The sequence below is a fragment of the Rhineura floridana genome, chromosome 10, assembly GCF_030035675.1.
Source record: "Rhineura floridana isolate rRhiFlo1 chromosome 10, rRhiFlo1.hap2, whole genome shotgun sequence".
In the NCBI taxonomy this organism is placed as follows: domain Eukaryota; kingdom Metazoa; phylum Chordata; class Lepidosauria; order Squamata; family Rhineuridae; genus Rhineura; species Rhineura floridana.
Genome location: NC_084489.1, coordinates 39839360 through 39866345, shown reverse-complemented (window position 1 = coordinate 39866345; position 26986 = coordinate 39839360). Strand labels below are relative to the sequence as shown.

Here is a 26986-nt window from a genome sequence, read left to right as displayed (position 1 = left end):
CCCCGCAAAATAGAAACCAACTGAAATGTTAAAATTAGCGTGAAGTTTGGGGTTTTATTTTAGAAAGAGAAACAAAGCAGAAAGTGAGGTATTTTTGTTACTAAAGATACAAGTGTCTACATATGTAAATGAATGCTTCTCAACCTTTAACGTGGGTATTCTAAAAATATTTGTTTGCAGTTTGCGTGGGTGCAGGCAAAGAACTGACTATATGCTAGTTCAGGATAAAAGTACAGACCTACTATTTAACATTTGAAAAGCTGCTGTTAAACGTTTACTCTGCTTTTTTCTCTGGCAGTTGAAATGGCATTGGCTATGCTATTGGATAGCTTGCAGTAAATCAGAAAAAAATCTGTTAAAGGAAATTAACATAAGAAACTACAGTTTTAAGCATCACAGAATTGACCTGTGGTACTGATTGGCCTCAGCATTGCTAATTGTCAGTTGTATAATGGCTAAAAAAAAAATAGGGAAATTATAGAAAATGTGAAGATATGCTCTAAAACGTAGGATTCTTGAAGAAGCTAAAGGAACCCAGAACAAACTCACTTCCTACATTCTTGGGAGGGATATTGACTAATCCTCCTCATCTGTGCTATTGTAAGTTTCTACAGGCACAAAAATCTCAATGAGAAAAATATATATGGTGATGCTACCTAGGTATATGAATGCATATAATCTGTGTTAGAAGGAATGTGACCTTCAGGCTGAAAAAGGTTCTTCATTTCTAAATTACCAAAAAAAACCCCACAAAGAACAAAAACACTTTAACCTTAGGGCCCCCTCCAGATGTTTAATCAACCGCAATAAAATCACAAGATAATGAAAAACTATAGAATGCTTTAAAATAAATGGGTGTGCCACAGCATCTGATTGTCCTGATGCGCAACCTATACTCTGGACAAGAGGCTACTGTAAGGACAGAATATGGAAAGGGTGTGAGACAGGGGTGTATTTCATCACCCTGTTTGTTTAATCTGTATGCAGAACATATCATACAGAAAGCGGGATTGGACCGAGATGAAAGGGGTGTGAAAATTGGTGGGAGAAATATCAATAATTTAAGATATGCAGATGATAGCAGAAATCAGTAATTATTTGAAACGAATGCTGATAAACGTTAAAGAGGAAAGCACAAAAGCGGGACTACAGCTGAATGTCAAGAAAGCTAAAGTAATGACAACAGAAGATTTATGCAACTTTAAAGTTGACAACGCGGACATTGAACTTGTCAAGGGTTATCAATACCTTGGCACAGTCATTAACCAAAATGGCGACAATAGTCAAGAAATCAGAAGAAGGCTAGGATTGGGGAGGGCAGCTATGAGAGAACTAGAAAAGGTTCTCAAATTCAAAGATGTGTCACTGAACACCAAAGTCAGGATCATTCATACCATGGTATTTCTGATCTGTATGGATGGATGTGAAAGTTGGACAGTTGAAAAAGCGGATAGGAGAAAAATCAACTCATTTGAAATGTGGTGTTGGAGGAGAGGTTGTGGATACCATGGATAGCGAAAAAGGCAAATAATTGGGTGTTAGAACAAATGAAACCAGAACTATCACTAGAAGCTAAAATGATGAAACTGAGGTTATCATACTTTGGACACATAATGAGAAGACATGATTCACTAGAAAAGACAATAATGCTGGGGAAAACAGAAGGGAGTAGGAAAAGAGGAAGGCCAAACAAGAGATGGATTGATTCCATAAAGGAAGCCACGGACCTGAACTTACAAGATCTGAATAGGGTGGTTTATAACAGATATTATTGGAGGTCACTGATTCATTTGTTGTTATGTGCCTTCAAGTCATTTACGACTTATGGCGACCCTATGAATCAGTGTTCAGTGACACATCTTTGAATTTGAGGGCCTTGTCTAGTTCTCTCATAGCGGCCCTCCCCTGTCCTAGCCTTCTTCTGATTTCTTGACTACATTTTGGTTAATGACTGTGCCAAGGTATTGATAATCCTTGACAAGTTCAGTGTCCTCATTGTCAACTTTAAAGTTACATAAATCTTCTGTTGTCATCTACTGAGGCAGATTTGTTTGCTGTTAGAACACATTGATGTGATCCACAAACTACTGGGATTATAAAGCCATGAGACTGGCTGTATACTATAGTCTGCATGGATTTTTCGCATTCCACAGTGTTACATCGAAAATGCCCCCCATGCCATTCTGATGCTTCCCATAAGCTCATTTCAAAACAAAACCTTACAAAATTCAGAAACGCTTGCAGTCAGAGAGAATTGATAGTTCAAAGTGTAAAAAGAGAAAAAAAGACCCCTTTTGGACTTTTTTCTTTCAGAGTTCTCATAATCTGTTGCAATTCATTAAAAATCAACCATGTTCACAAAGTACTTGTAACCTTGCCCTATACTCTGACCTTCATCTTCTGCAGTTTGCCTGACTGATTTTTAATTAATTTAAGAAATGTAGCATTGAACTGAATGATAATGTCGGGCATGTTCAGTAAGAACCAACTGTTAGTGGTCTAAAAGCCAGACTCACAGCTCCTGGGCTTGCCTAATCTGGGGGCCACACCTACACCAGACTTTGATTTCACGTGAGACAGTCATGGCTTCCCCCAGATAATCCTGGAAAGTGTAGTTTGTGAAGGGTGCTGAGACTCCTATTCCCCTGACAGAGCTCCAGTGGCCAGAATGGTTTAACAGTCAGCAGCTCTGACTGAAGCTCTGTGAGGGGAACAGGGTGTCTCCTAGCAACTCTCAGCACTCTTCACTAACTACACTTCCCAGGATTCTTTGGAAGAAGCCATAACTATCTAAAGAGAAATAAAGGCCTGGTGTGGATGTGGCCAGGGACAGCTTTGGTTTCAATTTGGGTGGGAGGCTACATGTGCCTGCTGTAGAATAAAAAGATGGAGGAAAGCCTGAAAAAGAATGATACTGTTCACAGTGTTTTCCTTTTGGAAAGGAAAGGGGCTTTCCCTCTGCCCAGTGCCCAACCATCCAATCTCCTCCCCTCGCCCTCACCCTCCCTTTCCTGCCCTCCTCCTCCCCTCTCTGCCCCTCCTTCAGGTCATTTTCCCCTATCCTAAGCATCACTGTACAGGAATAAATCCCACTGAACTCAAAAAGCATGCAAATGATCAAGCTTGCCCTCCCCTCCTCCTCCCTCCTATCCCCTCCCTCTTGCCCCTTCCCTCCCTCTTCCTTCACCCCTCCCTTTACCTTCCCCATCCAATCCCACCCTTCCCCCCTCCTCCTCCTCCCCCCTTCTGCCCTCCCCCTCCTCCCCCCCATGGTCAGTTTTACCTATCGTAGGACTACGACCTGGGAGACCAGGGTTCAAATCCCCACACAGCCATGAAGCTCACTGGGTGACCTTGGGCCAGTCACTGCCTCTCAGTCTCGGAGGAAGGCAATGGTAAACCACCTCTGAATTACCATGAAAACCCTATTCACAGGGTCGCCATAAGTCAGAATCGACTTGAATGCAGTCCATTTCATTTTCAAGCATGATTGCATGGAAGTAAATCCCACTGAACTCAGTAAGCATGCAAATAATCAAACCTGCCTTCCCCTTCTCCTCCCTCCCATCACCTTCCTTTTGCCCCTTCCCTCCCCGTCCCTTCATCCCTCCCCTTCCAATCCCTTCCTTCCACTCTCCCCCTTTTCCCTTTACTCTCCCCTCCCCCTCCTCCTCCACCATGGTCAGTTTTACCTAGCCTAGCCATGATTGCATGGGAGTAAATCACATTGAATTCAATAAACATGAAAATGATCAGAACTGCCTTTCCCCTCCTTCCTCTCTCCTCTCCCTTCCTCCTCCCTTCTTCCTCCTCACCCCTCTTCCTTCTTCCTCCTTCCCTGCCCACTCTAGCACTCACTCCCTCTTCCCCTCCTCCCACCCAGTCAGTTTTACATGTGCTAAGCATGATTGCATGGGAGTAATTGAACTCAATAAGCATGCAAATGATCACACCTGCCTTTCCCTTCCTCCTCCCTTCTTCTTCTCCTCCCCTCTTCCTCCTCCCTTGCCCACTCCAGGCTTTCCTCCCCATGGTCAGTTTTACCTATCCTAAGCATGATTGCACAAGAGTAAATCCCACTGAACTCAATAAACATGCAAATGATCAAACCTGCCCTCTTCCTCCCCTCACCATCCCCTGTGGTCAATTTCATCTATCCTAAGCATGATTGCAGGGGAGTTAATCCCACTGTACTCAATAAGCATGCAAATGATCAATCCATTCTCAGGAAACTTACAGAGGATCCCATTTCTTACCTCCCGGATTAAAAAGCAGAGAAATTCATTAACAGGCAAAAAACCTTGCGGTTTAATTATGTACCCATAGCCAACAGATATTTCTATCAAACTTTTAAAAAGAGGGAAATTGGGCAGCTATAGTGAATGCACTAGGGGAGCAGGAGACCTCACCTCCTCTCTGAGATATTGTACTGTCCTACAAATTGGTCAAAATACAAACACAATTTGGGTTGGTCTTTCACAGTCCAATGCACTTCCTGTGTAGTTTGGAAGAATTTGGTAACATGTGCCTCTGAGCATATGGTGAGTGGTGTCACCTGCAATCAGCCCAAATAACAGAAACAAGATATGTGCTGTGCTGATCTTGTTTTAGTAGGGAGGAAGCAACAATATTAGAACAGTTGATATCGTTCAGATAATCACTTTAAATATGTTTGATTTACTTTGCAATTTTAGTGAAGTTTCCTATAGTAAATCATTTTCTTTTGCTTCTGTGAGTATGTGAAGTATAGCAACACTTTGCAACACTAAAAAAAGCTCCAAAAACAATTGTGGAATAATGGCACTGACACTTCTGCGGAATATTTTCCAATGGACATGACGAGTGTCTCAGTTTGCACAAGATAAAACACTAAAGGTGAAATATATTCCAGCAAAATTCTAGATGTGCTCTATGTTTTTAATTGACCATGCCCACCTTTCCTTAAGTGGAGTAATTTAAGCATAGCAGGCTGAACACATGCACCTTGGGCAGGCCAACTTTGTTTTTTCCAACAGTTAGAATCATTGCTGAGGTAGCAACATATTGTAATCAGTCTGATTTTATATCAAACTGCAGTTTCAGATTCAACTGTTAATGTGCCCGAAATAGAACATAACCTCCAGTTTGAAACACAAAAGGCTGTCTTCACCATCATATGACATTGACCAATAAAAAGGCTCTGAAATTAATAAAAATAAATTTGACACAGATTTCTAGGATGAATAATGAGAGAAATATAATATTCTAGTTTAGATTCTCTGTAGAAACAGTAGTAACACAGAAAAGAAGCAAAATAACAAGAACACCAACAAACATACAAAAATGTAATTCTCCATCTTTTGAGATGGCAGGTGTTGCCACCAGTTACCATATGCTCAGAGGCACATATTACCAAATTCACAGGAAGTGGATTGGATTGTGAAAGACCAACCCAAATTGTGTTTGCATTTTGACAAATTTGTAGGGCAGTCCAATATCTCAGAGAGGTCAGGTCTCCTGCTCCCCTAGTGATTCACTATAGTTGCCCTATTTCCCTCTTTTTAAAGTTTGATAGAAGTATCTGTTGGCTATAGGTACATTCTTAAACCGCAAGGTTTTTTTTGCCTATTAGTGAATAGTAGTTCTTGCACACTCCGATTTATGTAACAGGCTCTGAGGAAAATAACTTTTCATGGCAGAGTGTGCTACATGTTAATTTGGAAGGATGTCTCCAGTTTGAATTTTCTGCCTCAGGCTGCATACCAGTTTGGCCAACAAAATCTCATCTACCCCTGGCCCCCGGCAGCACTGGTTCTTGTTACTGACACTCTGTGACTTGGAGGGAAGCTTCACTAGAGAGTATAGCAGAATGAAGATAATCATGTGGCTTGTCACAAGCATATCCCAGCCCTATTCCAGAAATGTGGAATCCAGCCCTAAAAATGCTTCTTCTTGAAACTTCAGTTGCTCCAATTTCAAGGGGACCAACTTTCAGTGAAATACACCTGAGGATTCAGCCTAACTCCCAGGCATTTAATTGGCTATGGGAGTAGAAAGAACCCACATGTTCAAATCTTTCCTTTCATGGCCACCTTTTCCATTGTCCTCAATACAACTTCATAATCCAGAGCTGCGAAACTTCCAGTCCAAAGGCCCTCCATGGTCACATCCACACCATACATTTAAAACATTCTTACAAAACTGCAACAGTCATGGCTCCCACCCACCTATGATTCCTAGGAACATTAGTTTAAGGGGGCTGGGAATTGTAGCTCTGGGAGGGGTAAACTACAGTCCCCAGGATTCTTTAAGCAAAGCCATGACTGTTAAAGCGGTATAAATGTGGTTTAAATAGATAGTGTGCATGTGACCCATGCGTCTCTATGTGGCTCTCAGGACTCTTCCCAAGCCATGCTCCTCACCGTCCTGCTCTGTGCCCTCCCTGACCGCTTTTGCCTGGCTGGAATATGTCCTTGATGGTTGGATGGAGAGATGTGGTGGTGGGTAGAAACCTGTACAAAGGGAAGAGTCACATCAACCTTCTTTCCCCCTTTGCCCCTGCCTCCCCCTCCTCTGTTATTTCCAATGTGTAAGCAATGCACACACAAGGCTCTGGCATCTAGTTATCCTCAGCATTTCGTGCCATTCATTTCAGTGAGGCCTACTTTTCCTTGACATTCTTAGGGTTTGGTTGCAATGCAGAGCTTTCAGGATAAATAATATTTACACTCCCAAGGGAATATCAGGTGCCCGGAAGGCACTATTTACATACGGAGAAAACGAGGTTCAGTTGTGCAGAGCACTAGAATGGTCTTCACTCCAGAGTCCTGATGATGGGGGGGGGGATAGCTGACTAAGAACAGCGATGCAAGAGCGGTGAAGTTGGCTGGTTTAATTACTGCTAATTTCAAGGCATTTGGCACAATGTCTTTTTATAGCTTTACTCAAGGGCAAAGAGCTGGAGTGTCGTTGTAGCAACCGGACTCTGACCCAAATGATGAAACAAAGCTAAAATGACATCTAAAAAATAGTCACTCATTATTACGGCCCTTGAACCGTGCAGAACTATCAGAAGACCATAGTAAGAAGTAAGTTTATCAGAACAGTAATACACAACCAGATCCCGCGAGACTAGTGCAGGAGGAAACTCAGACACTGACCACTTGCACCAGTGTTGCATGTTGAACTTGGGAAGTGCACCTATGCAAGTGCAACACCTGGCATAATGCAAACATCGATCCTCTAGATCACAAATCCAGTAGGAAGCAAAAAAGCCCCAAATAGAAACACCCTTTAAGCCAGTGTTTTCATTCTTCAAAATTGCTTTCTAAGGAATGTTATGCTTCTTTTTGTATACTTTACACTGTACTCATTCATTTCATACTGAACTTTATAGCAAAACTTCATCTTAATGACCCAGGAGCAGAGTTGCTGTCAGTGATGGAAGGCCTTTTACTCAACAATCAAAACCATACTGGAAGGCAGGACTCCCCATCAGTCTCTCGCTGCAGCATGGAAAGGGATGTGTGTTGTTCTTCAGAGCCTTGCCCATGCAGTATTGAGGCCTCTGGATCCTTAGTGTTGGAGGAAAGAAAGAACAGGATGCCCCATACATCAGCAGGAGACCAAGCATGCATCCTTGCCCACAGGAAAAGGTTGAAAGATATGAAATACTGGGAGACATTCTTTGTAGAACAAAACTGAGTTTAATTTTCATGCCTTTTTCAGATGCAGAATGAACCAAAGGCTGATGGTATAGGACTGAGAGAAAATCTCAGAATTCTGCAACTTACTTCCAAAAATGAAGTTAAACTTGTTAGAGACTCCTGAGTAAGTGCAGGTGGGGACACAGTCAACGTGCTCCAACTGGAGGATTACAAAGAGGCTGCTAGACCCAGGGACAAGGAGGAGGGGAGCACTGATTCAATTTTTTTTCACCTAACATGTGGTGTAGTGGTTAAGGTGTTGGACTACGACCAGGGAGACCAGGGTTCGAATCCCCACACAGCCATGAAGCTCACTGGGTGACCTTGGGCCAGTCACTGCCTCTCAGCCTGAGGGGAAGGCAATGGTAAACCACCTCTGAATACTGCTTACCATGAAAACCCTATTCATAGGGTTGCCATAAGTCGGAATCGACTTGAAGGCAGCCCATTTCCATTTTTCAACATCACAGTAGTGAAAGTTTTGCAATCCACAACCAATTATAAGAATTGATGTGAGAGTGCAGCTGAACTTTTGATTGCAGCCTCTGGCCTTTAGTCTGAACAAGATGTTCCCCATTATTCTTTGATAGGCCTTATTGAATTACATTAACTACAACATTAAATTGCAAGGTCACAAAAGCAAATCATTCCCTGAAATAAAAGCTAAGATATTGCAATAATCACAGTACAGTTTGCCTTTTATAAATAAGCATGTCATTTAATAGTCGTGGTTTGTTTGATGTCACCAATTTACTGAGAGTCAGACATTACTGTATAAACTGTATTACTGTATAAACGGAGCCAAATGAAAGGACTGGTTTATGGTTGGGGCTTCATTACTGGCACAATGTGTCCCACAGTGGGACTTGTTGCCAGCTGAAATCTAGGCAGTTGAAAATGTATTTTTGATCTATACCATAAAAGCAACATGTACAACCAGGTAAAAATAAATACATGTATACCTGTTACTATATAGATACAGACAGCATACAGACACATATGCACATGCACATCACATACCCTTGGGAGTTCATATGTATGAATATGTCTGTAAGTGTGATATGCAACCAGGGGGGCAAGTGGGGACACCACTTCCCTAAAGCTATGTTTCACACACACACCAGAAGTTTTGGGGAAATTGACTTTTTAATATGTGACATGACAGACAATGACAACCTCCATTTAAAGAATGATACTTTATTTTAGGAACAGGAGCAATTTAAGAATAGGAGCCTCTGAAAAATTCAGTGACTAAGACTGGGTGAGTGCACAACAAAATCCCCATCTGGAAGAGCCCCCCAAAATCTGCTCACTCAAGACTTTCCCTGATTGAGGGAGGATTTTTCATGATCACAATCGCCCTACAATTATATAAGTGATCCTGCAAAAATAGCCTCTATAGCAGCCTTTCCCAACCAGTGTGCCTCCAGATGTTGTTGGACCACAACTCTCATCAGCCTCAGCCAATGGCTGAGGCTGATGGGAGTTGTGGTCCAACAACATCTGGAGGCACACCGGTTGGGAAAGGCTGCTCTATAGTATCATGACCCTTAAAGAGTTGAATATTAGAACTTTGTATTATGGGCTAGAGTTAAACTCCACCCCTTGAGCTTGCCTTTGCTCTGTTTTTCAGTTTCAGTTGTGTTCTCTACCCAGCCAGCAATAAATAAGGTTTGCTTGCAGTTTCAAATAAGAGTTTGTTTATTCTGCAATTATTATGATGAGTAGAGCAAGACTGGGCACTTATTGCTAAAGGAGGATATAAAGAGATAACCTAAAGTGATCTGGAAAAAAACCCTCCTTACCCTAAGTTACCTTTTACTATTTTAAAGCACTCACTATACTCAATCATAGAGGCTGTTTCTTGAGTACTTGATGGCAAAGAATGAAAACGGCCTTAGAAGAATAAAAATATTGCTGTGTACACTACAATTAGCTGTCTGGCCGTCTGGTCTCCTAGGCTGTAATTCAGACCTAATTTCTGATTTTCCCAATATGTGCAGCTCAGCATGGGGCCTTTTCAGGATTTCTGGACAGAAAAATCAACCCAGAAACCAGGAAAAAAGATTCCAATTGCTTTCCATAATTAGTTTCCAATTCCTTAGTAATTTACATAGCAGCCAGTTAAAAAGTTTTCCCTTGATTGTCCAGCAGGAAGGAAAAACAGGTCAGGAACAATACTAGAAGGAGGGACTCTCAAGGAGGAGTTAACAAACACACCCTAAAGTATTTATTTTCTCTCTGCTCTTCCCTAAACTATGGAAAAGTTTGCTGTATGGAAAAGTTTGGGTTTTGGGTGGAATCTAAAACTGAGATACATAATGCAGCATCAAAGCCAAGCTCAGGAACTCATTGTCATTACCAAATCAGTTCAGTTCATGAAGAATCAGAACACAGGGACAGACTACAAGGGAAAGGGCATTACAGCTATAGGCAAAACAAAGCTTTTGAGTCTGTTGTTCCTGGAGACCTCTCAAAAAAGGGTGAGACAATTCAATAGATTAAACTTCATTCATGTAAGTTAACACTCACTCTCTAGATCAGTGGTTCCCAACTTGGGGGCCACGAACAGTAAAGAAATGAATTATTTATTATTTTTTTAAAAAACGTCTTCATTCCCTGGATGCTATCTGCTCCCCATTGCCGCTGCAGATGACACCTCCCCCTTGCTCCAAATGAGAGGGGAGGACTTTGCTGAAATGCCAGAGCATCTTTCAGGCATGCTGAGGGCAGGCATCTGCCTATACCACGTATGGCAGACACCAAAGGAGGCTGAGGAAGGTGCTACCAGGAAGAAGAGGGGATTACTATCCTGACTAACATCTCCTCGCACTGCCGCTGCTGACAACACCCTGATGACACCCTTACTCAGAATGACAGGAGAGGGCTTTTCGTGAAGGAAAAAGGAAGCAAGGCTGCAAGGACTATTTCCCCCTTCCTTCCTGGAAGCCAGCCTGCTTGCCTTTCTTGACTTCTGCTTCACTGTCACCTCCTTTTAAAAATTATTCTTACTTGTGAGGCCACCCAGATCTCGCCTTCGACCCAGACGGAGCCAAAGAATAGTCAGGAAGCTCAGGACTTCCTCATCCCCCATCTCTGAGGTTAAGTATGTGTGTCAGTGTCCCCCCTTTCTTCCGCCTACATTCCACCCCTCAACCTCTCTCCAAGATGCTGCAGCAGTTGAGGGTTTCCTCCCTCCCACATGCCCAAATGCATGCATGCCTGCAGATGCTTGGAGAGGCAGGTGTGTTTGTGTGCGCTGATCTGTCTTCTGCTCCACTCACATTCACCAAGTGCATGCTAACCAAGTCATCAGTTCTCATGATCATCCCAAGGCCTAAGAGCACTAACCCCCCTCCTCAATCTATCCACCCTTTTGTCTTCAAACCTAGCATCCCCTCCACTACCACATTGCTGCTTCTTGATGATGATTTTTAAAAAGCTCAGCAGGTTGGCTGAGGCTAGGGTCCACATACAGCTGCTGAAATGTATTTATTTATTTATTATTGCATTTATATCCCACCTTTCCTCCAAGTTGCTCAAGGTGGTGTACGTGGTTCCCCCTTTTCCATTTTATCCTTACACCAACCCTCTGAGATAGGCTGAGAGACTGCGTCTGGCCAAGGGTCACCCAGTGGGCTTCATGGCTGGGTGGGGATTTGAACCTGGATCTTAGCCCAACGCTGTAACCCACTGGTGTTGGGAGACAGGACTGTCCATCTTCAGACTGTGTGTGTGGGGAGGGGGATCCCAATTTGATTGGACCTTTGCATTAAGAAAAGAAAGCAACACCTCCCTGTCTGCAGGAAGCTTTTTATGGAAAGGGATATTTGGAGATGTGATTTTGCTACGCACCATTTTTTTCAATTAAAATGGAAATGGACTGCCTTCAAGTCAATTCCGACTTATGGTGACCCTATGAATAGGGTTTTCATGATAAGCGGAATTCAGAGGGGGTTTACCATTGCCTTCCTCTGAGGCTGAGAGGCAGTGACTGGCCCAAGGTCATCCAGTGAGCTTCATGGCTGTGTGGGGATTCGAACCCTGGTCTCCCAGGTCATAGTCCAACACCTTAACCACTACAACACACTGGCTCTCAATTAACAGAGACTAAAATCACAATTAGCATGGGGGGGTCATGAAATTTTTTGAGCTTACAAAGGAGGGTCCCATACTCATAAAGGTTGGGAACCACTGCTCTAGATGGAGGAGTGAGGGGGATGTTCACTACCTTTCTATTCCCATGGCCTGGCCCTCTTGTCCTGTCCACTAGTGAGGGAGGAGGGGAGACTGGCTAGCGCTATGTGCCTCTTCCCCCAAATGCCCCAGCTAGAAATGTGGCTGATAAGGAAGGCTGGCCACAGGGATGGATATAGTATATATAACTGGCCGGGCTGTGGAACAGTGACGGGAATCTATGATACCTCAAGTTCCATAGAAGCAAAGGATTTTATATAAATGAAATAAATAAAATGAATACACGTAAGGTCAGAACTACACTTTACTTGTAAATTGCTATAATAAAACTCCAATGGGCACTTCTCATAGGAAAAAGCAACTTCAGGAAAGGGTCATTTGGAAATGCGGCAGAATGATTAACTGTTCTCCTTCCTATCACTTTTAATTTTTTTGCTGAAAAATACCTTTCTGTCTCCTGCACCACCACCACCCACATACTTTGGGCAGGCTTCCAAATGCATGTTTACCTTCTCAGTCATGTATCCGAAACCTCATGGGGGGAGAACATTGAAAGGCAATTTTCAACATGCAAGGGAAGGATTAAGTACTCCCTCTCCCTCCATTCTTTGCTCCAAAATGCCTCTTCCCAAAAGCTGCTTTTCTGTATGATATGACTATTGGGGTTTTGTTTGTTGCAGTCATGTGTATTGTGTCATTCTGGACAACTGGCACAAAAGTTAATAAATTCCCTTGCCTTGTAAAGTGAGGTTTGGTATTAACCTTTCACGGGAATTCTTTATATAATGTCTGGCAAGTTCTCTTAACCAACGTCCTTTCCAATTACTATTAGTCAAAAGCCAGATCTTTGAATCCTATCTGAAGTAATTAACTTCTGTCCTAGCAAGCAGAGATAGTTATTCAGTAAGGAGAATAAGTGCTGGGCCATAACAAGGTCTTTGTTCTCATTGAGGTTAGTTTTCTCCATTAGCATCCCCTCCCCATTTGATGCTGAGGCTGTCAAACGGCTTTTCTGATGTGGATTGTAACAAATACAGGCATGTCAAAGTGAGACCAATTTAACTACAAAGCTGACCTGAGCTAATTTTATAATATCTGAAAGCAATCAATGTCACAATTGCTTTCTGATAATACCCAAAATAGGTCTGTGTGGGGTTTATTGGAGAGCCAGTGTGGTGTAGTGGTTAAGGTGTTGGTCTAGGACCTGGGAGACCAGGGTTCAAATCCCCACAGCCATGAAGCGCACCGGGTGACCTTGGGCCAGTCACTGCCTCTCAGCCTCAGAGGAAGGCAATGGTAAACCACCTCTGAAAACCGCTTACCATGAAAACCCTATTCGTAGGGTCGCCATAAGTCGGGATCGACTTGAAGGCAGTCCAACAACAGGGGGTTATCTGGACATCTCTGAATTTACAGAAGGATTTTTCTACTACAAGCATGATTTTATTTCTCAGTGCAAGGACACCAAGGACACTTCCAGACAACCTATTTAATGAACATTCAGCCTGATTTGTTTGCAGAGATTTATTTATTTGATTTATATCCTGCCCTTCCTCCCAGCAGGAGCCCAGGGAGGCAAACAAAAGCACTAAAAACACATCAAAACATCATAAAAACAGACCTTAAAATACATTAAAACAAAACAACTTTAAACACTTTTTAAAAAAAAAGCTTTTAAAAACATCTTTAAAAAAGGGTTAAAAAACATTCCAACACAGACACAGACTGGGATAGGTCTCAACTTAAAAGGCTTGTTGAAAGAGGAAATTCTTCAAAAGGTGCTGAAAAGATAACACAGATGGCGCCTGCCTAATATTTAAGGGGAGGAAATTCCACAGGATAGGTGCCACCACACTAAAGGTCTGTTTCCTATATTCATCATCATCATCATGGTTTATTTGTATGCCACCTTTCCATAGCAATTTATGCTCAAGGTGGCTCACAACAAGAAAAAGTTACATAATTCACTGTTACAAAACAAAATTCAAATAATCGAACAGTAAGTTTAAAAAATATTAAGAAACATACAATAAATTCAAAAAATACCATTACAATTCATAATAAGGTCCAAATACAAAAACATAGTCCCCATAACAGCAAAAATAATTGTCCCGCAGAATTAAACTTCGACCCAAACAGAAGTTCCTGAACAACACCCCACAGTCAAGATGCTCTCTCATATACCAAAGCTGGGAACAGTATCAATGGACCTCCTGACAAGATGGTATCTGCAGGAGGCCCTCACCTGCAGAGCATAGTGATAAACTGGGTATATAAGGGATAAGACGGTATTTCAGGTATCCTGGTCCCATGCTGTATAGGGCTTTGTACACCAAAACTAGAACCTTGAACTTGGCCCGGTAGCAAATGGACAGATTAGCAAACATTGTGTCAAGCAAGTGTTATCCAACAGTTTCCACTTCCAGTGTACTTCTTTTGGGAAACTGCTTTGTTTCTCAAGAGCTCCAAATCAGGTTTAATTGCACAGACTCAATTTGCAAGGATTGAATCCCATCTGAAAATAGTGGCAGTATGGAAGTGCCCTGAGTCGCAGCTGCCTCTCTAAAACTACTCCTGTAAAACATGAGATAGTAAAAGTCAATTTAAGGGCATTAAGGATTCGACCAAGCAAACTTGGGTTTTGCAGAATGTAAGTAAATTATCAGGAATGTGCTATAGTAGGAGTGGTGAAGCATGGACCAGTGGGCCTGTTCCAGCTTGCCATGCTTTTTTTTAAATGGCCTGCCAGTCCCCAACCCAGTTTATTGGTAGCAGCACTGAACAAAAATATACCTCTCCTTTCACTGCTGCCACTGAAAGCAGATTGAAGTGCTCTGTAAACATGAAGGTGTGCTCCATAGTTTCCTGAGTGCCGGGCCATCACCAGTACGATATGGTGATCAAATGATCCTGAGAGGGGGACTGACAGTAAATTGGCAAAAAAAAAAAAAAATGCTGAGGCAGTTGCTAATTGAAGAACCAGGTATCTGAGGGGGTGGGGTGAGGAAGAAACTTAAGGTCCTTGAGGAAAAGTTTAATACAAGCCTGTGATAAACTAGTCATCATTCAAGGCTGGGTATACACAGCCCACACATTTAAAGCACATTATTTCCCCCAGAATAATCCTGGGAACTGTAGCTTGTTAAGGGTGCTGGGAACTGCAGCCCTGTGAGAGGTAAACTACAGTTCCCAGGATTCTTTGGGGGAAAATAATGTGCTTTAAATATATGGTGGGTACACAGCCCAAGTTAAATATCTGCTTGTTTTTCCCAGTAGGGCCTAGCATCCTACTGTACTACTTCTTATTATGTTGGTACAGTAAAATCATGATCCACATACAAGGGGCGAAACAGGGCAGGGTTAGATGGCGTGGTGGTCTCCAGATGCAGTTGGATTCCCCACTCACATCAGCCCCAACCAGCATGGGCAATGGTCAGGGATGATAGGATCTCAGCAACATCTGGAGGGCACTACATTGGCTATCCCTGAAATAGGGTGAAACAATCAAACTCTTATTTTAGCATCCCCCCTCTTCAAAACCTACTTTTTCCATTTTGCTTTTGGCTTCGCTCCTTAATCCTCATTCCCAGCTGTAACTAAGCTTTAAGTATGTGTACCTGCATTTCCCCCTCCCTTATCTCTGATGTTGTTCCCCTGCCCTTCCAGCCACACAAACATCACTTTTTTCATTCTAGCTTGTCTTTGCTATTATATTATATAGCTCTAATATTTCAATGTAAACTGCTTTGTGAGGGTCACCTGATAAGAGGTATATAAATATCTTAAATAAAAATAAATAAATAAATGTGCACATTGTCCATTTTAGATTGGAAAATAGGGGAGGGGGTAAGGACCAGTCTACATTTGCCTATGTAACTCTGTAAGATACCATAAACACATATGTGTACTGCCTTCACGACTTATGGTGACCCTATGAACAGGGTTTTCATGGTAAGCGATGTGCGTATAAATTATAACCACAATCATCCAAAAAACCCCTACAGAAGTTCAGGCCACAATCACTCAACCTATATTTTACCTCTTTCATTGTTAAGTTACTCTGTGCGTAGGACCAGGAACTCTTGACCCTGGTGCTTTACTCTCTATACCAGTGGTTCCCAAATATTTCCCCCTCCCGGACCACTTGAAAATTGTTATTTTCTTTGCACATCACTTAATGATGTTTCTGCCTCTTGTAGCAATTGCATTGCGCTGTGCTAGATGCTTACTGATTTCTAATTATTTTAACTGCTTCTTTTATTTCTTGTAGTTTATTTTATTGCATTACAATTTGCATAGAATCATTTATAACACAATAAAATACAATATGAGAAATAAAAGAATCAATCAAAATACAATTAAAAATCAGTATGTATATACAATAGATGTGCTGTGGACCACCTGAGTGAAGCTTGCGGATCATTAATGGTCCACGGACCACAGTTGGGAAATCCCTGCTCTACACAGCATCACAATAGCTTGCCGGAGGGGAGAACAGCTCTGTTCATCTGTTCAACACTGTTGAGCACTGCCACTGTTAGGAATAAGAGGTTAACCCAGCAGAAGACATGATACCCACAGGGCCAATACAACCCCACAGTCTTCTAAAGCAAGGGTGAGGAATTGTTTTGGCCTGGTGGGCCAGATCTTTATCTCTCCAGACCTTCACAGGCCAACTTGTTAATCATCTGACATCATAATGACATCAGATAATGGGCAGAGAGTTCAGTTCTGCTTTCTGGCAGTGTCCTTAGCTTTTCCACATCTGATGTCATGTATGACATCTGGTATGGGGCAGGTGGGCATGGTTTGGGGAAAGTGCCTGGCAGACCAAATGGGAAGCCTTGGCAGGCTAGATTTGGTCCATGGGCTGGAGGTTCTCCATCGCTGTTCTAAAGTTTCCAGTTTAGCCCTTGCTCCACAGTCTGACCAAATTTTTGTCAGATATGAGCCCAAGTGTTCTGTCTGTTATTTTTTACTTTTCCCCTTTTCCCCATCTTGACCATCTTCCTAGTTGGATCATACCTGCCACGAGTCCTCCAGCTCAGTTGTCAGAGTTGGCTCATGGGTAGCAGACTAAGGTAAAATAGAAACTGTTGGAGAAGCCAATATTCAGGGCCAAACATTCAGACAAGGATTCCAGGTCAAACCAGAAGGCAGGGCCAAAGAATTACCAAGATATAGGAAGGCACCAGAATTCAAGGGAATCTTGTTGCTTGAGCAAGGGTTAGCTAGTATAGGAAATCTTTTATATTGCTTCCTGCCCATTAGGATCCAATGGCCAGCTTGAGTGGGTGGTCAGTCCAGAAAGCATGTAGCTCCCCTGCATAGAGGTCCAACAGCCTATAGCTGCATAGAGGACATCAACAAGGTCTGGCCGCTGGGAGGCCCCTTTCAGTGCATAACAGGAAGGCCTATTAAAGCTACTTTTTTTAAACTAAAGCACACAGTGTTCCTAAATCTGACACAACACAGATGTGCCAGGCAGGTACTATCAAGAAGCATGTTGCAGACAAACGGATAAATCCTTGTGCAAAAAAGGGCTTCCATCATTGTAAGGCTTGCTTCAAAGCAATCGCCACCCTGGAACTCCACCATTATTTATATCCTGTCTCCCACATCCACTATTTATGGTAGCACATTTATGGGGCTGAGTGTATACTCGCTCAGCAGAAAATGGACCGCTTGCTGATGATATCAGTTCATGTCATTAATGGTTTGAAGACACTGCTTTATGGCTCTTGTAAGACATGGGGAAGGGCTGTAGCTCAGTGGTAGAGTTCATGCTCTACATATGGAAAGTCCCAGGTTCAGTCCCTGGCATCTCCAATTAAAAGGATCAGGTAGCAGCTAATAGGAAAGATCTTTGCCTGAGATCCTGGAGAACCACTGCCAGAGTGGGCAATATTGGGCTCAATGGACAAATAGCCTGATCTGGTATAAAGCAGCTTCCCAAGTTCACTCAGTCTTTGCTGCCAAGAGACAGGATCCCAAGTTCTCTGCTCCACCCCTCAGGAAACAATTACCATCTAGAACAGGTGTGGGAAACCTGTGGTCCTTCGGATATTGCCGAACGGTAACTCCCATCATGCTCAACTGTTGGCCATGCTTGCTGGGGCTGATGGGAGTTGTAGTTCAGCAATATCTAGAGGGCCAGAGGTCCCCCACCCCTGATCTAGAAGGAAGACAGAAGTGACAATATCAAAACTGTGAAATTTTCTATCTGTGCATAAGAGTATTTTTGAGTGGGAAGAAAAGCAATAATATTGCCAGTGATCCCTGCCAGAATCTAACACGATCAACCAATATTGTGAGCACAGATGCAAAAACCTCCCACACATTTCTGCCACTAACACAGTATGTGCGCAAGAAAAACAAAGAGGTTAGAGGAAGACTGAAAGCTCTTCCTCACTGCCTCAGTAGAAGCTTGAGTACCATTCATTAACCTAGGACCAAGCTGTCCATCACTACTCAGTACCAAGTAACCCTCTTGATACCACTGTCAATCTGATCAGCCCCCTCATCCCTCACTCTAGCACACAAGCTAGGCTAATTGGAAGCAACAACTGAACTGTTTAATGCAAACCAGTTGCCTCAAACAATATTTGTCATATTCATAGGCTTTTCCTGGACATCAGACATGTGGATCAATGCCCGTTATGTTAGTTGTCAAACAGGCTGATTGCCCAACAGAGAGAGCAGTTTCTTTCTTCACTTCCCCCGCCACTCAAACACCCCCCAAAGAACTGATTGCTTTAGCAAAGCAGCAGTTGGAAGCAGCAATTAAACTTGACACCGGCTTTTTGTGAGACATGTTCAACTTTTTAAAAGGCCAATTCACATTCACATGTGGAAATCATGTAGTTTCCTACATGGAAATGGCATCTATGTAAGAATAAGTTCTTGCATAGAATCAGAAATATAACTCACCTGTTTTAATGAAATCTAGCACGGCCAAACTTAATAATAAGCTGGCTGCAGGGTATGGTCCAAACAAGATCACCTGTGTTTTTTAAATGAAAGACGCCACATTAGTGGAACGCCGGGAAGCAGAGCGCCGGGAAGCGGGGCCCTACTGTAGAGGCCTGGGGAGCCACGTTCGGCCCCAAGGCCTGAGGTTCCCCACCCTGGTCAACAGCATCATCCTGGCTCCTTCTTTTTCCAAATGTTCCCTTTACGCTTGGAAGAAGTCTGACAGGGCCTTAAGTTTGGCTGTTTTCACAGCCTGTTTGCAGCCTGCGCTGTACACCTAGCTGCTGCCCACGCCACTTTCATTTGAACTTCCTCCCACTCTTCAGTGCCCTGCAGAATGAATCAGCCTGAATTTCATGAGCGTTTGTTGCAATCAGTTCTAAGCAGTCAATCATTTGTTTTTCCATACGATAAAATATTGCACAAGTTGCCTTAAATACCTACTGATTCTTAGAAGCTGCTGTCTTGCTGCCAATTCTGGTTTGACACAAGCGGAAAACTAATTGCAACAGCCGTGGCAACAGAAGAGCACACAGAGTGCATCAGAGCTGCACTAGACATAAAAAACGTTGATACATGGGCAGGTCCAAAGCAGAGTCCTCTGCAGGCCCAGGAATTATTGAGGGGCTGGGGAGCTTATTCACACAATGAAAAGCTAAGGATGGTGGCAACCAAGGCACAAGCAAAACAACAGAAGCAGCAGGAGGAACACACTTCTCCCAGGTTTTTCTGGTCGTTTAGCAATCCTGCCCAGCTCTCTTTCAGCAAAAGCAAGTTGATAGCCCGCATGAACAAATCTCATCATTGCTCAAACCAATAAATGAATAAATCTGACCTGAAACCTCTTGTGGGGAAATCAGAGTATATCACCTGACCAACTCTAGCCTATCTGAAGGAAGGAAACTTCCTGGGCTGGTGAGATTTGCTACTCCAGATTTCCTTTGGCCTGAGTTCGGTGCTGGAAGCAGTAAAAGCTCAGTTGTTCTTGAGATATTCAGATGTTCAAGTGGCAACACCATGACAATGTGATTTTCTGAACAACAGTTTCTGCTGTTCATCTACAGTCAACAGCTTGAACATACCAAGTGTTCAGTTAATGCTTTTAGACTTATCCCCACTCATAAAAAAGAGAGATACTTTTTTTTTTTAATGGCACAGGCCGAAGTTTGGGTATGTTAACCAGAGCTTGGAAAAGTTACTTTTTTGAACTACAACTCCTATCAGCCCCAGCCAGCATGGCCACTGGATTGGACTGATGGGAGTTGTAGTTCAAAAAAGTAACTTTTCCAAGCTCTGATGTTAACCAAGCCAAGCCCAACTGTTCTAAAACTGGGGAAGCTAGGTTTGTGCTATGTTTGGGAAGAGAAGGACTTTTGTGAACAATGCAGCAATGGACCATGCATCATCATCATCATCATCATCATTATTATTATAGGTCACAACCATTTAAAAATGCATAATTAAAACAGCTAAAAACAACCTAAAATCACAAAAAGCTGAAAATGTGTAAGATTCACTATATCACTGAGCTACAATAACCGCTCACTATCCCTCCAATTCTCCCTCCAGGCTCAGTGCAAAACTTAATTTCATTTATGTAGGGGCATTTATAAAAAATGCCTGTATTGGGCTACAATCCTATACACCCATGGGAGTAACTCCCACTGAAGTGAATTGAGCTTCTGAATAGAGATGTATAGGATAGCCCTAGTATTTAGTGCAAATATGGTGTAGCTTCTCAATACACTAAATCAACCCATTAATCCCTTTGGCTTTAAATGTACATTCGCTTTAGTCCAGCTTTAAATAAACATTTTGAACATCTTCCTGAAATTCCTGTTTAAAAAAGTAGTGGAATAATTTCTTTATCAAACTAATTAAAGTGTCTTCAGAAGCTTGCAGCATATTTGATTAAATATGATTTTTATTTGATTAAAGCATGTTTGATTAAACATGCTCTTAATATTTTGAGGTTTAATTAACCGGTGGGTTATCTGCTCATGCATTTTCTTTCATCCTCCAGCCCTATAAAAACCCCCAAAAACCAGTCCTGTAACTGGCTTCTACCCCAAAAGTCCTTCCCTCCTTTTGTTCAAATTTGCCTTTGTGTATTTCCTTGTAGTTGAATAAAGGAGGTGATGAACAAAGAGGGTAGGGCAGAAGGAAGAGAGAGGCAAAAATGTGGGAGGAGAGATTTTTTTATGTTTGCATATGATCTCATAAAGATAATAAATACTGGATAAAATATAAATATTAAATAGATGGGGAAAGGTTACACCTGAAATGGTCCATAGAATTGTTAATGTGCATCTGTCTTTAGATGTTACTTAAATAAGCACTAGTTAAGTAAATAAGCACTAAGACTTAAAGAGTTTGTTACTTCAGTTATTACTGTTATTATTGGTCACAGTACTTCTCTTATATACATTTAAACTTTACATAGAATGGTATTAGTATTAGTATTATATTTCATAGCCACTGGCTCCACTGTTTATAATGTCAGAGAGAGAGAGAGAGAGAGACCTGGTAAATGAGAATAACATCATGCATCTGTTGGTTGAATCTGGTCCTTGACAATTTATGCCATAATAATAAATCTGTCTCAAAAGTCTCAAAGGTGTCCTTATAAAACCTTTATCTCTTTTTCTGCCAAAGTTGATTCCCAGTTTTTAGATCTGGAGAAAAACTCCAGGATATCTCATTCTGGGGTTTGCATAAGAGGATTGCAACATATTGATAGTTTATGAACTCCTCTACGCATCAAAGAATTACATCTATCCTGTTTGCGCTAGCAGTCTTGTCCCAACATATAAAGCAGTTGAGAAAAATTCAGATCCTGGAATATTATTTCTGAATGGCCAAGAGGAAGTTTGTGTGCAACAACAAGCAACATGCAAGGCATTGCAGAAAACACAATATTAGCCACAGGAACAATTTAAAACATTGACGTTTTATTAACTTTCTTTCAGGAATTTTGGGATCAGTTCAATCTAGCCTTCCATTTCTGGTTGGAATATGTGGGAAACTTCTTGAATGAGCAAATATTTTTTATATGTGGTGAACGGCAAGCAGTTCTCAAGACAACATTTACTTTGTACCATAAAATATCAACTAGAAATGGGGATATGTTTTATTGGGCCAACTTTGATTTATATGGGCAATTGCAAGCTTTTGAGCCACACAGAATACTTCACTGGTTGGAATGGAACACAAATTTGTATGTGACAATGAATATTTGAAAATCTGCTTAAACTTTTTCTGAAGGATCAAGATTCTGGTGACATGTGCAGAGATGACCAATGTGAGGACCTTACTGGTCAGTGCTTCAATTTGGAACGTTCTTCCCTGAAAGTTCTTTGCCTGATTTTAATTTGCCCCGGCCTTTTATTTATTTATCTATTTATTTTTATTTATTATTTAATTTATATCCCACCCTTCCTCCCAGCAGGAGCCCAGGGCTTGAATTTAACTTTGAAAACTTTAATTTACAGGGTTTTAATTGGCAATATTATCTCTTTGCTGCTTCTGTTTTCATGTTGCTGTTAATGCTATTGTTTTCATTATCTTATTCATATTGATTAGCCATTCTGGGAGGATTTTGTACTTTTTAACTTGTAAAACAGGGGGGGGGAATCTCCCAAATAAATAATAATGTGGATGCCAGCTCAGGATTTCTTGCAGTGGCAAGAAAATTTGTTCCAGAGAATGGTAAGGCAGAACATTTGCTAAGTCTCCAAGACTGACAGATGGCCCACCACCCTAAAAGTGCTGCCATCTACACTTTGCAACTGCAAAGGTCAGATGTAATGCTTGCACACTCCACCTCCTGAAGGTTATGAGGGCCCGGGGAGATGCATGACTTGAAGGCCCCCTGTGAGGTGCAGGATCTTATAAGCTGCCCCATGCTCAGATTCTGTAGTGCTACACCCCGATTCTGCTGCCAGAAGAACCCACAATACCCATGGGGAATCAGCTTCCTTCAGTCAGTCTCCTCCGACGTGGATGTGCTCACCAAGGTTTCATCACACTGCACAGCTTCTAGCGACCACCCCATATGGCCTGGTATGATTTAGAGGTATTAATAGCAAAGCTTTGACAGATGCAGCTCATCCATTATTACCATTTCCAGAAAGCATCTGTTTTCTGTGCAAGAAATTGATTCATAGTGGCAAATCCCCTTGAAGGGATGTGACTTTAACAAGATTCAAAGGAAACTTAGGTCATTTAAATTAATTGGTGAAATACCTTTTTAAAATGTGGTGACAGAGCCAGCATGGCTGACATCTGATATTAGTCCTGCAGACAGTCCTGGGCAAATAACTGCTGGACATGCTCTTCCTCACCATTGCTGCTTTCAGCAGATGGCTACCTACAGCAGTCAAGCATCTGATGACGACACTTTATTTATATACTGCTTTTCAGCCCAAAGGCCCTCAAAGTAGCAAACAACATATTGAAACAACAAAATATACAACAGTACAATCAAATGTCATAAATCAATCAGCAAGCAGAACAATATAAAACAGCAACATCACAACATACAAGGATCAGAGAAAACCCTTCCTAAGCTGAAGGACGAAAAGGTGCTTTCATCAACCCAACATCCCATACACTTAGGGTAGGGATATCCAACATGGTGCCCTCGAGATGTTATTGGACTCCAACTCCCATCAGCTCAAGCCAGCATGGCCGAGAGTCATGGATGATGGGACTTACATTCCAACAATGTTGGGGAGCACTGCATTGGCAGCCACTGACTTGTGGGCTAGAAATACTTTAAAAAGCAGCAGCAGCAGCAGCTTATCCCAACTAGAAATTAAGCTTGTTGTCATCACACCTTGTTCTAAATTTCAGAGGTTGAAGGTGAGTAGATATACCATGTAGTTAACTGTAAAAAATATAATAAAATTAGGAATGCTTACAATATGACTAGTTACCACATCAAGAAAGAGTCCGACATACTACACCATGCTTTGTGGCAAGTACAATCTTGCAAAAGCTTAGGATAAAAAGGATGCAGCCCTTGCTCTTATGCCAACCCAACAGAATGACCCAAAGGGGCCTTAGATAACAACTTGATGTCTGCTGGTGGCCTCTTACATTCTGCCAAAAGAGGAATGTTTCAGATGCCAGCAGTTCAGGGTGGTCCAACATCTGGAGCTGATGAGTTTTGAAGTCTGGCCGAATCAGAAAATACCTGGGGTTGCTAATGGCCCTGAAACCCTATAGGACAGCATTCAGGACCAGCCAAATACATTTTGCTGCATGAGGCAAAGGTGAAGGTGGCAGCATGTCCTGGCAGCATGCTCCACTGCAGACTAACTTAGGAGGCACAGGGCAGGATGCATAGGACACAAAGCTCAGTTTTCCAATATCTTACCACCATTTCCTGTCCCCAGCATGCCTGAGGCAGCCATCTCACTGCCCAATGGTAGAGCCAATCCTCCAGTGCTAATAACGTTGTTCAATTAGATCCCTTCTCATACACATGGGGCTTTCAGATCTCTAGCTGCTACTGTCGTTCCCAGTTGCCACATATAGACAAGTACAACATAGGGGCAAGATTACTTATGGCAGCCAGCTGTAAGTCTTGTGGCAAGTGGGTAGCACTAAGCACAGTTAACAAGCTTCCTGGAAATGAAAGCAATTGAATAGCCACTCTCCAAACTTACTTGTGGATATGCAGACACATATGCTGCAGTGACCTTAATCATCAGTAGAAAGTGAACTATGGGTTATATTCAACTGACTCCTATTTAGACCCACTAAAATTAATGAGCCTAAATTAGTCATATCTATTAACTTCAATGGGTCTACTCAGAGTAGGCCTAGTACTGACTACTACCCCATAATTCTTAACTCTTAGAACCAAGCAACTAATATATCTGGAGTATTCCTAACCTCAACTACAAAACACCCCCCTTTTCACTGAAAAAGAAAACACAACACACAAAATATTAAATCCTAATCTTATTCTGTGAATGAACATTTCCACTAGATGCGGGCATTTTACTGCAGCAGCCGTCTCACTGACAATTTAAAACCAGAAAGATTATATGAATAAACATTTATCAACTTGTGATCACGTGAGCTACATATTTCCCATAAGTTATCTGGGATGGTTCAGTATCTGGGATGGATGTAATGCAAGAGTGTGGAATCTTTAGCAGTCCAAGTGCTTCTGGACTACAACTCCCATCTTCCCTGATCATTGGCCTTACTGGTCAGGGCTATGGGAGTTGGGAGTCCAACAACCTCTGGAGATCCAAAGGCTTCCCAGTTCCGGTGTAGTACAACTGTAAGTGAAGGATGTGGGTGGGAGCATTTGGATTCAGTGCAGCCTAGAGTGCAGAATGCATCTTGGTTACCAAATGACTCCATTACATTAGCAGCTGGGTGGATCTGAACCAAACTACGTATGTTGCAGACTGTGCTGAGACCTCTGGTCCTACACACTGTGTTGTGAAAAAGCAGCCACACAGATTATATGTATAACAACAACTTAAATATAAAACAGTTTATAGAGGGAACAAACTCTGCAGCAGGTTGCTGCTTGTAATGCAGAACCAAAACTAAACAGCACATACCCTGAAAGCTGACTCAGTGGTTCCTGGTATGGCAAACCAGAAGGGCCAATACACTGCAACACTATTAGTCTGTAATGACAAGCAACAATTCAGTTTGGGCCTATCGCCTTCCCTCTGATCCAAGTTGTGGATTCTGCATGGCGGAGGGGGGGGCAAGTTCTTCATGGGAATTATTATTATTATGGTTTATTTCTATGCTGCCTTTTGGCCAAAAGGCCCTCAAGGCGGCTTACAAAAAATAAACACAAATATAGAAATACATATCAATAAAAACAATACAATTTACAAAAATTAAATAAGATGATAACATTATTTAAAAGCAACAATAACAACTTTAAATAAAAATACAATAACAAATCACACTTTCCTAACACTTTCCTAAATTCCTATTTATCCATCAGGAATTCTTAAACTTTCCTTTTGAGGCCTCCTTATAGAACAGAATTGACCTTTGGCATTTTGCAAAGAGCTGCCACTGTTTTGCTCTGACCCTACAGCAATCACAGGTTTGCTTCCAATGCAGTTTGTACATCTTTCATCACCAAAAATCTGCCCCCACGTCTACAGCTGTATCTGAGATACACCCACTAGCTTTGCTGCTTGTATATAAACTGATAACCAGTCTCAATTTAGCAATTTATTTTCATAATCTCTTTCTAAATCTAGTGAGCAAATTAGTAAAACTGACTCACTCCTGTTTGAGATATGCTAATGATAGAACACTACCTGTTACAGCCTCCCCCAACATGATGCTCTTCAGACATTTTGGACTCCAGCTCCCTATCAGCTCCAGCAAGTACAGCCAAGGGTCAAAGATGAAGGAAGTTATAGCCTAAAACATCTGGAGGGCACCAGAGTCTGGAAGGCTGACCTAGTGTCAGACCAAGTGATGTGGACTGAATAAAGTACAAGGGGAGAAGGCAGGTACTTGGCATACAACAGTAGTTCTAAAAAGTTACATAATGCTGATAAGCTAATACAGCGAGCTGATATCTTTAGGAATGCTGAAACATTTCATAATGACTTAATACTTAGCAGGAGCCAAGTCCTAGTGAACTGAAGTAAACATATTTTGGACTCAGCTCTCAAAATTGTTTTCACATCTCATTGGTGTGAGGAAGACTGTTGAAGGCCGCTGGCAGGCTAATCCCTAACATACTGTTGTGGGATTTGGGGTGTGTGATGGATGATTTCTATGAATCTTGTAGCTAGCCTCTGATTTGGGATCTGCAAAGGAAAAAAACCTGTCCACTGGTCAAACCAGTTTTCTTTGCATAAGTTAATAGTTTAGCCAAGTTAGCCTGTGAGTTAATGTCTTATGGAGTGGTCAATCTGCATATGCAAAGGGATGTGGCCAGGAGAGATCCTATGGCTATTGGAACTCTTTTCAGGAGAGGGGCCCTCCTCCCCACATCCTGCAGCCAAAGAGAGGCTTGTGTGTTTAGTTAGTCTGGAGAAGCTGGGAACAGGAGACACACAGAGAGCCTTGCTCTCTGGACCCCCAAAGCTATGGGCAATGGGGAGCAAGATCTGATGGACTGTTAA

General features: G+C 42.1%; 1 protein-coding gene across 4 annotated transcripts in view; it reads right to left on the bottom strand.

The window, feature by feature from the left end:
• The window catches only part of OSBPL3 (oxysterol binding protein like 3), a 141737-nt gene extending 115455 nt beyond the window's left edge, over nt 1–26282 (bottom strand). For 2 of the 4 annotated variants that reach the window (XM_061585754.1, XM_061585756.1), the window contains exon 1: nt 26168–26282. The gene's annotated coding sequence lies outside the window, so the exon portion shown is untranslated. Of the gene's footprint in view, nt 1–18812; nt 19177–26167 lie in introns of those variants that run through there. The other 2 variants (XM_061585752.1, XM_061585755.1) reach the window with 1 other exon arrangement.
• Between the last annotated feature and the right edge of the window lie 704 nt (nt 26283–26986).